This window comes from Heliangelus exortis, chromosome 3 (assembly GCF_036169615.1).
Source record: "Heliangelus exortis chromosome 3, bHelExo1.hap1, whole genome shotgun sequence".
Taxonomy (NCBI): domain Eukaryota; kingdom Metazoa; phylum Chordata; class Aves; order Apodiformes; family Trochilidae; genus Heliangelus; species Heliangelus exortis.
Genome location: NC_092424.1, coordinates 23,331,109 through 23,343,986, shown reverse-complemented (window position 1 = coordinate 23,343,986; position 12,878 = coordinate 23,331,109). Strand labels below are relative to the sequence as shown.

General features: G+C 41.5%; 1 protein-coding gene across 2 annotated transcripts in view; it reads left to right on the top strand.

The window, feature by feature from the left end:
* Positions 1-1,861: 1,861 nt before the first annotated feature.
* PTPN14 (protein tyrosine phosphatase non-receptor type 14) overlaps positions 1,862-12,878 on the top strand; it is a 120,863-nt gene continuing 109,846 nt past the window's right edge. Inside the window, exon 1 of one of the 2 annotated variants that reach the window (XM_071739635.1) lies at positions 1,862-2,574. The gene's annotated coding sequence lies outside the window, so the exon portion shown is untranslated. Of the gene's footprint in view, positions 2,575-3,062; positions 3,197-12,878 lie in introns of those variants that run through there. The other variant, XM_071739636.1, reaches the window with a different exon arrangement.

Here is a 12,878-nt window from a genome sequence, read left to right as displayed (position 1 = left end):
AATCTAATTTTAGTCTTTTATGAAACCACTCCCAGTTTTATGTCTTTGAGGGGGACTCCTTGCTGTGAGTATCCAATACATAAAATCTCCCATCCAAAACCTTTATATGTCAGTAATTCTATGCTTCTTGCAACATTATTTCATTTGCAGTTACAGTTATTAAATAAGTTTTCTTAACACGTAGAGAGACCTATGGAGCGGAAAGTGACCATCGACAACCAATTACAAGACTTAGCATAGCCAGCACACCACCTTGAGGCACAGATGCAAAAGACAGCATTTATTGTCTTAAAACCAACATCTTTACACCTGCCCCAGCATGAGAAGAACTGGACAGGAACCCAACAAGTTAAACCCTCATTTTGATGCATGCTATCCCCTCATGCAACTTTCCACTCAGTAAAGGAAAACTGTTTTCTGCCATAAAGTTAAGCTGTATAAATTCAGAGCACAGTGGCTCTGTGATGCATCTTATCATCTCATACTGACACCCAATGTTTCTTCCAAATTGTTACTCAAAGCTCTGTATCTACACGTGGCCAAGTATAATTCAAGTTAAAATCTTAAAACGGTTGCACTTCTTAGTGCCTCAGTGTAGCTATATGTAAAATGGAGATGATTACATACTTCATTAAGGTGTGGTGTTTGTAAAATGTTTGAGAGCCTCAGATGAAAAGGACTTTCCTTGCAAAATGTAATTATAATATTATGCCAGAGGTAAGGCATAGGCTGATGGATCCACATAAAGTATGTAAATACAATTAGTTATCTGTCAAAATCGAGAATCTATGCTGTTTTTCCCTCTACCAGCTCATGAGCTTCTTACTATTATTAATCTGAGTAATAATGACTCTAACAAATCTGCTCATGTACTCATTCAGTAAGGTCTAGGTAGCAATAAAAAAAGCACAGCAACTCAAAAATACTACCAGTTCTGATTTATTACTCTTTTTTGTAACTTCCCTTTTTTTCTAAGAGCCCTTAAATTACGGTGTCACATCCTTTTTGACATTTTTGCGTGTGCACACCAGAACCAGTAGTTTTATACACTTTTTGGAATGTGGAGAGTTTAGGGCAAAATAGTCCAAGGCAAAAATATTTTGCAAAATGGCAGTCAGCTGTGCCACTTCATTTCTCATACACCATTTTTAAGCCTACTTGGGCTAGTGTGATCCATTCAACCAACACCTCTTTACAGCCCTAGCCTTTCTACTCCTTGCTTCCCACAACGTGGTGTGTTCTCAGAGCAAGCACCAGAAGGGCTTCCCACAACTGCCAGGCACCAGGAGTCCTGGGAATTTAATGTAGTTACCAACTGCCAGCTTTCAAACTAACTTTAGGTTCTCTCCCACTTGCTTTCCAGAGAGGCACATGCTTGAAGAGTGGCCCCCTGCGTGTTTTTCCTCCTGTGCAGCCGGAAGCAAAGGGATGAGCACCCTGAGAAGCGAGGGCCACGCAGTGAGTGGGAGACCGAAAGGGCTAAACCGGGAAAAGCTGGAAGAGTGAAGACAGGGAGAGCTGAAGACGCAATGCTGGAATGCAGGACTGAGTGAGATGAACACGAGGTTGTAGAGGGGCAAAAGAGTCAGGGTGCACCCCCTCCATACGATAGGATGGAACGGGGAGCAAAGGAGCCGTAGGCCCACACGTGCACCGCCTGTCCTGGCGCCGCTCCCCACTCCCTGCGGCTCTCTCGAGTCCTTCAGGGGCTGACCCCCCGCCCTGCCCGGCCGCGCTGCTGCAGCGCCCATGGATCGCTACGGGATCGTCCCTACGGGCCGGGCCGACACGTGCGCGGGTCCCGACGGCGGGACGCGGCCGCCCCACGTCGACACGCGCGGCGGGAAGGCGTGGAACGGGCCGGTTCCCGCGGCGGGGAGGGGATAGAGGGGAGGAGAAAACGCCCTGCGCCTGGCAGCTCTGCCCTCCTCGGGGGAGCCGAAGCCGGTATCCGCCCGGATTGGCAGGAGCCTGCGCCCTCCTCTTCCTCCCTCCTTCTCCCTCCTCCGCGGGGTGGGTTTCAGCCCTCCTCCTTCTTTGAGGACGGAATGGAATAGTTTGAAGAAAAAAAAAAAAAAAAAAAAAAGAGAGAGAGAGAAAAGAAATCCCAAGTCGCGTCCCCGACGTCTCCGGGCCCCGCGGCCGCAGCGGCCGCCCCACATTCCTGGCATTCCTGGGCCGTGACTCCCCGCGCCGCCCCAGCCCCAGCCCAGCCCCGGCCCCGGCCCCGGCCCCGCCGCCTCCAGCTCGCCCGCCCGGCGGCCCCGCTCGCCTCCGCGGGACACCAGTCCCCTCCCTCCCGCCCTGCCTCCCTCCTTCCCGCACCCCGCGGGCGGCAGCAGGAGCTCAGGGCGCCCCGGGCCCCCGCACCACCACCACCGGCGGACCCAGCTCCCGGCCGCCCCGCCGAAGTTCCGCGCGGTGGCCGGGCCGGGGCGGCTGGAGCGGGTCTCACTCCCCACCGCCCCCGGGGTGCGGCCAGCCGCTTTCCCCGCCCGCTCCGGGTCCCGCCAGCAGCCTCCGCCGCCTTCCGGGCCGGGACAGCCGCACAAAGCCCGAGCCGCCGCCCAGCAGGTAAGGAGCCGCCGCCGAGTTTGCCGGAGTTGGGGCTCAGGCGCGTCCCCGCGCCTATCAGCCGCTCGCGCCGACTTTGAAAGAGTCCGAGCTGCGCCTTTGGCTCTGAGTGTGCCATAGGCAACCCCTGCGCTGGGCTCTGCTATCCGCAACTGCGGCGTGCACGCTGCTGTTGGTAAACGACGAAAATAGCTAAGCTTGGGTTACAAATGCCAGTCAGTGACCTGCGATAAACAAGCCCCAGACAGTCCGTCCAGCCTGTGAATTTAATCTGCTAGACGCTCGGATAACATGGTATTTGTATAATCAAGAGGTATTTGTAAATAGCTGGGAACGGGCAGGGCTCTCTGCCGGGCTGCTCGTATTTACACCGAGGTATGCCCGTGTTTGTCTTCCCCCCCCCCGTGCCCAGGGGTTTACCTTCTTTGTTAGTTACAGTCAAGCCTAAACTGGCCGCTCGGCTCCAGCAAATATGTAACGCCGAGTTATCCAGAAAAGATCGCGGCGAGGCTGGGAAGAGTGACATCTGCTATGAGTTCTGAGGTGGCAGAGTCAATGAATTTTTAAGGTCTCCAACTTCATCGGAGTGAATTTGGGACAAGCGTTACCTAATGTATGCGTGGTATGTGGATATAATGTTGCTGGAGCTTTCCTATCGAGAACTTTTTATCTCTGGTTTGCATAAAATAATCATATGTTTCCATTTTAAGCATCTCTTTGGCGGTTTGTAACTTTAACAAGGTGGGGGAAGCAGTGATCGGTAAAGGCTGGGATTCAATGTGTTGTTGCCCAAAAAGTTTTCTGGATTTTTTGGCATGTAGCCTGAAGCCATAGCTGAAAGAAACAATTTTACCAGGAGCCAGTGCTTTTTTTCTTCAAACCCCGTGCAGATAATCACTACTGGGTTTGGTTGTTTTGAAAGCACTGTTCTATAGTGAAATTCTTTAGAGTTGGGAAAAATATACATATCAAAATGGCTCTCCCCAAATCACAAGTCACCACCTGCCAACCTACATATTAAGAGAGAAGGTAGTCAGGTCTTTTTGGGGACAGATGCAAGGGGAGACAATTCCAGCAGGGACTGCTCTCTGGTTATCTAGATGAGAACATCCTATCAAATATGAGTGACAAAATACAGATTATACAGCTTTTGCTCCTGCCCTCTGGGGGGTCTGTAGCTGACATCTAGTTCTTGTTACATGGTGTAAAGCAAAGCGTGTGTTGATATTATAGTAATGCAAATAAGCTGTAGGCCCTGCTCTGTTATTGGCAGTACTTTCTTCAGCTTTTTTTTTTTTGTTTCTTTGGAGGCTGTGCCAGAGTTGCCTACAGGCAGAGGGCACTTGTATGTATCTAGTGGGTCATGATTAAAAAATTGGGAGTTTTTCAAGCTTATAGTTTGAAGCACAGACCCTCGGCTAAAAGGTAGTCTCCAAAATCCGTGGCAGAGCTTGTGGCCAGCACTTCCATGACTGCATTTGTGTGCAAGAAGCTTGAAAGCACGCTGGCTCCATGCAGCCTCTGAAGATCTGGTGGTACAGATCAAGGCCAGAGCGGGGACTGCAGGACGGGACCTCTCTACGGAGCTTTGTACGTACAGGCTACTTAGAGTTTCAAATGTATCTTTTAAGTGCTTCTGTGATAGTAGCACAAGTAGCTTTGGTGCAGCGTTGTTCATAAGGGTTAATTAGCAATGAATAGTAATATTAATGGCTGGCATTTCTCTTGGTCATTCTTGTCCAGCATAAGCCCGTGAGTCAGTTATCGTAACTAAGATATAGAATGGCTTTCTATGAAATATGTCTTTTTTTGTACACTTTGCCACCAGTGGCTCTTCCCATCTTGGAAAAAGTATTTACTATTAAAAAAAAAAAAAACAAAAAAAGTGCTGCCTATACACTTCTGGTAACTTTTTGTTGTTTCCTTTTTTCTGTTTGGTACCTCTACAGGCAAAGGGGCTGCACTTCATTCTGCTTCCCTTCATATCCAGTGAGGCTCTGTTTGATTAAATGTTACTTAAGTAGCTCATTATAATTTGGATTTCAGTTTAGCATAGATGTATGCTGTCTGAAAAGTGTACTTGAACTCCATCTCTTCAGCTGCAAGCAAGTCCTCTGTTGCAAGGGTTAGTCAGCTGAGGGGTTTTTATGAATTGGTAGTATTCAAAGGTAAAAGTTTTCAGTGGGCAACGCTGCTCAGTAGCATATGAGTACTGCAAAGACTCACCCATGTGCTTAAATTCATGTTAATTAATAGTGCTTTTGAAACTATGGAATTTCTTTTATATACATAATAGTAAACATGTATACAAGTCTTTGCAGGAGCCAGGCTATAACACTTTGTATGCAATTTATTTGTGTATAGGTATCCAGCTCAATTACAAGAAGATTTCAATAAAGCCTTAATTTTTATGCTGAGCAGATGCTGTAAGAGTCTTTTTCATGTATAAGTCCACTGTGAAGTGCAATAAGCTTTGGCCTATTGTACAGAGTTCCACTGGAACAGCTCCTGGTCTTTGAAAAATGATTTTCCTGTAGATGTTCCTCCTATGAAGAGTAAGCCTGTGCACAAGATTCACTGAAATTTTATGCGAATTGGTTTAGCTCCATTTTTTAAATCTACTGGTTCTCTGTTCAGACACTTTGTGAAAGCTGATGCCTCTTAGGGGTTCTTAAAAAAAAGTATATAAAAAAAAAAATTTAAAAAAAATGCCTAGATCCTAAAGAAACTGAGGTATACCCAAGCCAAAGGCCAAGATCATGATAAAAATATGACTTTGGTTCAGATGTCTAACCCCAATCCTCCCACGCCTAGAGCAGGAGACCTCAAAACTCAGTTGGCACTTGTAGCTGCTTCTGATTGTCTTGGGTCCAGTCTGTGTCCAGAGTAAACATCCCCCTGCCTGTGGGATGTCCATCTTCTTGCTTAAGGCCTTCTGGTGCACCTGGCTGGAGAGGTGATCTATGAGGAAACACACACACTTTGAAGATACAGGGTCCCTCACAAATGTGGAAATATCCCTGGTAGAAGGAACTGCAGTCGATGACTCTTCCCCTTTCTCCTTTCCTCTTGGCTGAAGAAGGGAGTAAGGAGAGCTCTGGTGTATGAAAGATCAGTGAGTTGAATATCCAAGTGTCCAACAGCTGGCATTAAGGTGTTTTATCAGGTTATGGGGGTTTTGTTGACTTGGTCTTCATCTCTTTTGTGAAATAGTGTGATTTTGAGGCAGTAACACTTCATCTTTGGTTTTGGGTTGTGTGCATTATTGGGATGGCTATTTTCTTGCTAGCATGTGGCTTGACTACCTATTTTTTGTGGACAGTTAATTTTTTATTTCACTGTAAAACAACCCAACAAAATGGTTACAATGTCTGGATATTGCTTTTCTCTGTTGCACCTCTCCTGTTCAATTTAACTTTTAGATAATTTTAATCTGTTTATTCACTGTTGGTGGTCTCTAGGCAAGAAATCTTGGTGTTGGTTTTACTGACTCCTTTAAGATAGCACAGTTGAAGCTATTTATCTTTTGAATTAATGAGAATTATTTTAATGAGCTAAATCCTTTGTTGTTTTTCATTGGTTAATGTATAAGGGAACACATTTTTAAAGCAAACTTACTTGATTCCTCAATGACTTGATGTTAAGATTAGAAGGATTAGGAACATTTTAATGCCATGGTCATCAACTTTCAACGTCCATGTGTAATTTATGGAATTGGATTGTTTTTGGTAAGATTTTTGTGGTGAGTTAAAGGTGATGCAACTATGCAAATGGAACACTTTACCTTCTGAACAGGTTGATCAGTATTTTTTTGCTTTACTTTTTGCAGATGAAAGTAAAGAAGGCTTTAACATTGCTCTTTAAAGTGTTTCTCAAGGTCAGCAAATCAGTGCCAAAAGTGTCACCTGGAACTGAGGACACAAGACCGTAGTCGTCAGCACAAAGCATGTAAAATGAACTTGCATGAATTTCTCCCTTAAAAGAGAGTTGAAAATATTACAGTTGACTACATATGAGCAAATTTTGTAAATACTTATACACTTAGCACTAATTAACCATAAGTCTAACTCACATTGTGAATCTTTTCTAACCAAAGGATTTCTCTAGAATGAACTACGAGTGTCACATGTGGGATGGGTATGTCCTGCAGAGAACACTGACCCAGAGCACCCCCCCGATGATGTCCTGTAGAAGCTGTTACAGTCTTGCATTCTGCTCATGTGGAGAGTTTAGATCCTAAGCTTTGCTCAACACCAAGCAAGTCTTTTAGAAACTGTAACTCTCCATTCTAGTTCTCAAAAAATGGACTTGCTTATGACTAAGAATTTTTTTTTTTTTTTTTTTTTTTTTTTTGTCACTAACAATATAAACCTTAAATTACCATGTGATGTAGAAACAGCTCTAAATAGAGGGTGGTGTATATGTATGTTGGTGATCTAATAAACTAGATGAATGATGGTGTGCCAAAACTTGCTAATGATGCAGAAGTATTTGGATTAGGCAAGACTGAAGAAGACTGAGAAATTGTAAAGGGAATCCAAGAAAGCTGGGTAAAAGGGAAGCATAGCAGATGATGTTGATAAATTCAAGAATATGCATGTTAGACAGAATAATCAAATTACTTGTTCATATTACTGGATGGTAAATTAACTGTATTTATTAAGGTGGGGAGGAAGATTTAAATGTTTTTTTTGAACTTACGCACCTCCTTAATGTTTAGCATTAGGCAGAAAAAACATGCCACAGTCGTTGTACAATGCTATGTTAATAACACGAGGGACTTTGTTAAACTGGTGCTCATATTCACCTGGAATAATCAGTTTTGATCCCCGGTCTAAGAAGAGAGATTGGAAAATGTATGAAGTTGAACTGAAAATATTAGTGCAGCTTTGTTTCAAGGAAATCAATTAGAGGAGGTAGGGTGTATATATATGTGCAAAATAATATTTGATCTTTAATAAGTAGTAGTTCCATTACCCTTTGATACAATGCCTAAGTATATGGAGTAGTTTGAAAGACAATGTATATAATACCCTTAAATCATGAATTAAAATTAAAATGCAAGTACTGTAATATTTGCCAACCAGGAGAGCACATAAACCAAGAGCCCGGTAGGGTGAAAAGGAAGAGTTAATTGTTTCTAGGGTCAAAAAGAACAGTTACAGCTGTAGCCAAACGGGCTAAACGTGATGCTCTGGGACATAAAGCGAAAGTATCCAATGAGGATTAAGGAATTTACCTTAGAACATGCTGTGCTATTAGTGTCTGCTGTGATAGTTCATATTTTCTTTTGGAGGACATAGGGTAACCTGCTGTTAGGATGTTGGGCTGATCATTTGACCTACTTTACCAATTTAATTTCTGTGTTGTACTATGAATGATGGTGGCTTTAATTACATATTAATGCAAGTGGAATGGAAAGTTTTCTTTTATGTATATTTAGGCTTCAAAGAAAGTCTAGTTTGGACTTTAATTCTTTAGCATAATAAAAATTGATGTTTTCATTTATTGAGGTGTGCTTTGCTGCAGCCTGGGCTACTTTATAGAAAAAACAAAGTTACAGTTAGGCCAGCATTGGTATCTATTAATAACCAGTTTGGTTATGATGATAAATGATTTCTAGTATGTGTTTTATTGAATGGGGAATATTTTGAAATTTGTGTAGTTAAAACAAGTATTTTTGAATTCTGTAACAGAGTAATAGTTGTGTGTCTGACAGTGACAAATAGATGGACCCGTTTCCACAGTAGATAGATATTCTGTAACTTTCAGAGTCTTCCAAATAAAATATTGTCGAAGCATTAGAGTACCAATACCATGTAATTCTTGCAGATCTATAGACCGTAAATGTTAATCCATTGCAGAAGATGAGGTGGGGGAAAAATTTATTTAGTATCAGGCACCCTGACTGATCTAATAATCAACACCTTATGTTAACAGATTAGTGTATGTAGGGTATAATAAAGTTAAGCTTTGCCAGTAGAAGTTTCATAAAACTATACTTTAACCCAAAGTATAAAAAGAAAAGTCTTTTGCAACTTTTAAGTTATCTGACCAACAACAATGAGGAGTCTTACAGGCTGTCTGACAGCTATCCACAGAATAAAATGTGGACTAGTTTTCTTACTTCCTCTTTGAAAAGGCTGAAGCTATTTCAAAGGTAGCTTTGCGTGGCTTTTCTGAACTAAAAAAATAAGGCTAATGGGAAGGCCTTCGTTTGTTAAGATGCATAGAGGTGACATCCTCTTTTGGGACTCCGTCCTTTGAATATTTGGCTCACTTGGAAGCACAGGTACCCAAAGAGCTCAGGGTAGGGCCTGAGCCTGGATCAAGTTGTCTGTGTAGGAGAAGAGTGAGGTTGCCAGTAGTTGTTTTAACTTGCTTTTGTGCAATTCTTTCTTGTTTTTACAACTGAGAAAATAGTTTACATTCCTCAGGTTTTTTAGATTAGCTCTTATCATGGAACTCCCTCTTTTCAGAGGAGGCATTCACTACCTTGTAGATAAAATGCCTTTAGCTTTTTATTGATGATGATAATTAAGCTGGGCTTTTTTGGACAAGCCTGGGCAAAATCAGGGTACTTTGCCAGTCGGAGATTAAACTAACAGAAGCCAGATACCATTTTTGATGTCTACCATTACATGCCATTTTCATTTCAACCCCTTCTCTCAGCACTTCCATTTGTTCTTTCAGTGCAAAACTGATTCCTGTTGGTGTTGGAAAGTGCATTTTGTGAGTATCTGATATGTGTTTCTTATCTCAGCTGCTTTAAAATCAAGACAATATGTAAAGGAATCTCTACACAAAACTTTGTGCCTTTTGTTTGCCAGGACAGAGGGAGAGGAGAGGGAAAAGCAAGATATCCAGTGGCCTAATTCACCTTGCACTGAGATGGAGTAGAACTTGTGATATCTTTGGTAAGAGCCTTGAAAGTCCCACATGAAATTTAGAAAAGATATTTCTGAGCAAATCTGAGTTCTCCCTTAAGAGCATTCTGAAATGTTCAATGTGAACAGACTTGCCTCAGGAGGATGAATCCTGATGAGCTTTGGGGATGATGGGAATTTCAGAGGTTCTGGAAAACAGACACCTGGAATTATTGCAATTTTTTTAATGTTCTTGGTTGGCATATTTTGAGAGCTACACAATGCCATTGGTGCCTATTTACATTCTTCATAGTGCTTTGAAGATTCAGTCTGTCTAGGAAAATACTTTGGTCAGCCTACTAGATGTTCCTCTTGGTAGCTTGGTGCCCCAAAATGCATTTGTGTAGAGTTGGAAATCTTGTTCATAAAATAGGACTAAAATATTGCAGGAGATCACAACTGAAGCTGGTGAGCAGTTAGCATCCAAATATTAAGTATGTTCATTGCTTCATTAATTTATTTTTTTTCTAATTAACTTTCTTTCTGTCAGGAAGAAAAGCTGCCATGTAAAGTGTAAGTTATTTTGCTTGTTATATATTTTACGGCTTTTATTAGACAGTTTAAAGTTCCATACAACTTAATGTTATGTAGAAAAAGGTGTTTAAATGCTGCAGGTAGAGTGTTGGATTTTATTTAATAATTGATTTTAACATTTCTGTTGGTGTTGTAGAATGTGCTGGGAGCTTTACAAATAGCAAAACACGTAATACATGTATTACAATCTAAGGAAGAGGAGAAGAAATGGTTTCATGCAGTAGGTAAACGGTCTATTGGAGAGAGCTAGCATGTATCTGAGGATTTTGGTTCTTTGGTCATGGCCTGCCCTCCTTTATAGTTGGTTTATTTCTTGGAAGTTTTTCTGGTTTCTTTATTTAATTGGTAAATTGCCATAAACACGTGGGTTTAAATATGCAAATTCAGGAAGGCACATTTCCTGCAAATTTACAGTTTGGTAATTAAGAGACAGGTATTTTGAAAGTGAGTTAGTGATACCACCTCAGGACCTGACCTCTTGAAGTGATGAAGGTTTCCCTGGAGCTGGAATGGAGGGAGGCACATTCAAGACAGCAGCTTGGATTATGAGATCTTCTCTGCTTGCTATATGTTAATTTTGCTCTAGCTCTTCTTGTTCTTTGTTGCTGGTGTAAGTAACCTAATGCAGTTGCTCACAGCACAGCTCTGAGCTTTTGTAGTGTACATTTGCATATAACTCTTCACTGCTGAAAGGGTAAGTTATTAATGTGGGTAGGATATGCTTTTAAAAAAGCATTAAACCTCGCCTAATCATGGCCCAGTTGTTTCTTCTGATATACATATGGCTTTATCCAGAGAGACAGATATATTCTTACAGTTTTCCTACAGCCTGACTCTAAGTTACCCAGGCACTGATTAATCTGTCAAAACATCTGACAAGGGATGGGTACACATGGGACACAGTCATTTTACCTTACTAGAAATGTCAACTTCTGCTGAGGCTAAATAAAGTTTCTTTTCTATGCCATTTTTGGCTAGGATAGAGTTAATTTTCTTCATGGTAGCTGGTATGGGGCTATGTTTTGGATATGTGTTGAAAACAGTGTTGATAACACAGAGATGTTTTCATCATTGCTGAACAGAGCGTGCACAGACTCAAGGCCTTTTCTGCTCCTCACCCCACTGGTGAGTAAGTTTGGGGGGGGATAAAACACTGTGGGGGGGGGAACACATCCAGGACAGCTGACCCTGATTGACTAAAGAGATATTCTGTACCGTGTGATGTCATGCTCAGCATATAAACCTGATGGAAGAAGGAAGAGGGGGATGTACAGAGTAATGGTGTTTGCCCAGGTAACAGCTACATGTGATGGAGCCCTGCTCTTCTGGGGATGGCTCAACACCTGCTTGCTGATGGAGAGTAGTGAATTGATTCCTTGTTTTGCTTTGCTTTTGCTTTACTTATTAAACTGTCTTTATTTTAATCTATGAGTTTTCTCACACTTACTTCTCTGATTTTCTCCCCACTCCACCAGGGGGTGAGCAAGTGGCTGTGTGGGGCTTTGTTGCTGGCTGGGGTTAAACCATGATACTTTCCTACCTCTGTGTTTTTACCTTGTTTTATGATAGAAGTTTGTTAACATGTAATCTAGCTTTGGTGTGAGCTTTATGTGTTCAGTGGCCTTGACAACTACCACTAACTCTCCTTACAGCTGTGAAATTTTGCATTTATTTTCCACCCCCCTCAGGGTAATACACTGAAACAGTCATGGGTGGCAGGACTGTGATCTTGCAGTAAGATAGTGAGTTCCATGCAAGTAGATCTGTTAAATGAATGGGGTAGGCAGCTAACTTCAGGAAACACTGTCCAGTGTTAAATACAGCTCAATTTTGCTTTCTCTCTGTTCTCCTTCGTAGTATGGATTGATAATGTAATTTAATTTGTTTTTTACTTATGATGGAATTCTAGCAAATGCATTTCTCAGTGTCTACCTGTTGTAAGTTGTGATCAGAGAGAAGGAGGAAATTAGGACAGGGAAGGATATCCTCAATTTTTCCAATAGTTTCTTAGGATGAAATATTTATTCATGGTTATCTTAAGAATTATTTTGCCACAGACAGAGCGAGCTGTGACTACAGTTTAAGGAGCAGAATATATTTGGTTTTTGAGTGCTTTTCGCAAAAGTTAAAATATGAAAATGAAAATAGCATTTAAAATTTACATTTTGAAGTAGACCCTTTAGTAACACAGTGAATAAAATAATTTTGTAAGATTAAGGAAGAATCTATATATTTTTCCCAATAATGAGCTCTATGATTTATTATGATAAACTCTAAGGAGCTCTGTTGTGGAAACTATGTTAAAATTAAACTGGGCAGTCCATTAGAGCATTCAGTGAAGAGTCTAAGTCTCTGTCACAAAAGTGGGCAAGGTCCTGGCTTTGGAATCGGATAGGCTTTTTTTCTTCATAGTGGTTTGAAATAATTAAGTGTCTTAAAAATTAAAAATGTATTGTGTTAGCTCCATTAACTGTAAGTTTTTTGCAGCTCTAGTAAGGGTGAAGATAAGCTGGTTTATTTAACTTTGGAAAAAGTTTTTCTTTGGGTTTGGTTTTTTTTTTTTTTAATTGGGCTTGAGCATTTAATATGTGTTGGCATTTTTGTTTGTTTTTTGTTTGTTTGTTTGTTTTTTTTAGCAAAGAATCTGATAAAACAGTAGTATAAAACCAACTGAAAGATCTGTAAGTAAATAATTTTGGCACTGTCGTGTTTTTTTTCATAAGCAAAGTGACCTTTTTAATATTTCATACTTTTGTACCTGTACTTTGATGTGTGCTTTATTTGCTTTATCCCAAAGCATTTGGCAGGCCATATGTTCATTCACCTGTGTAACTACGGGTGTCT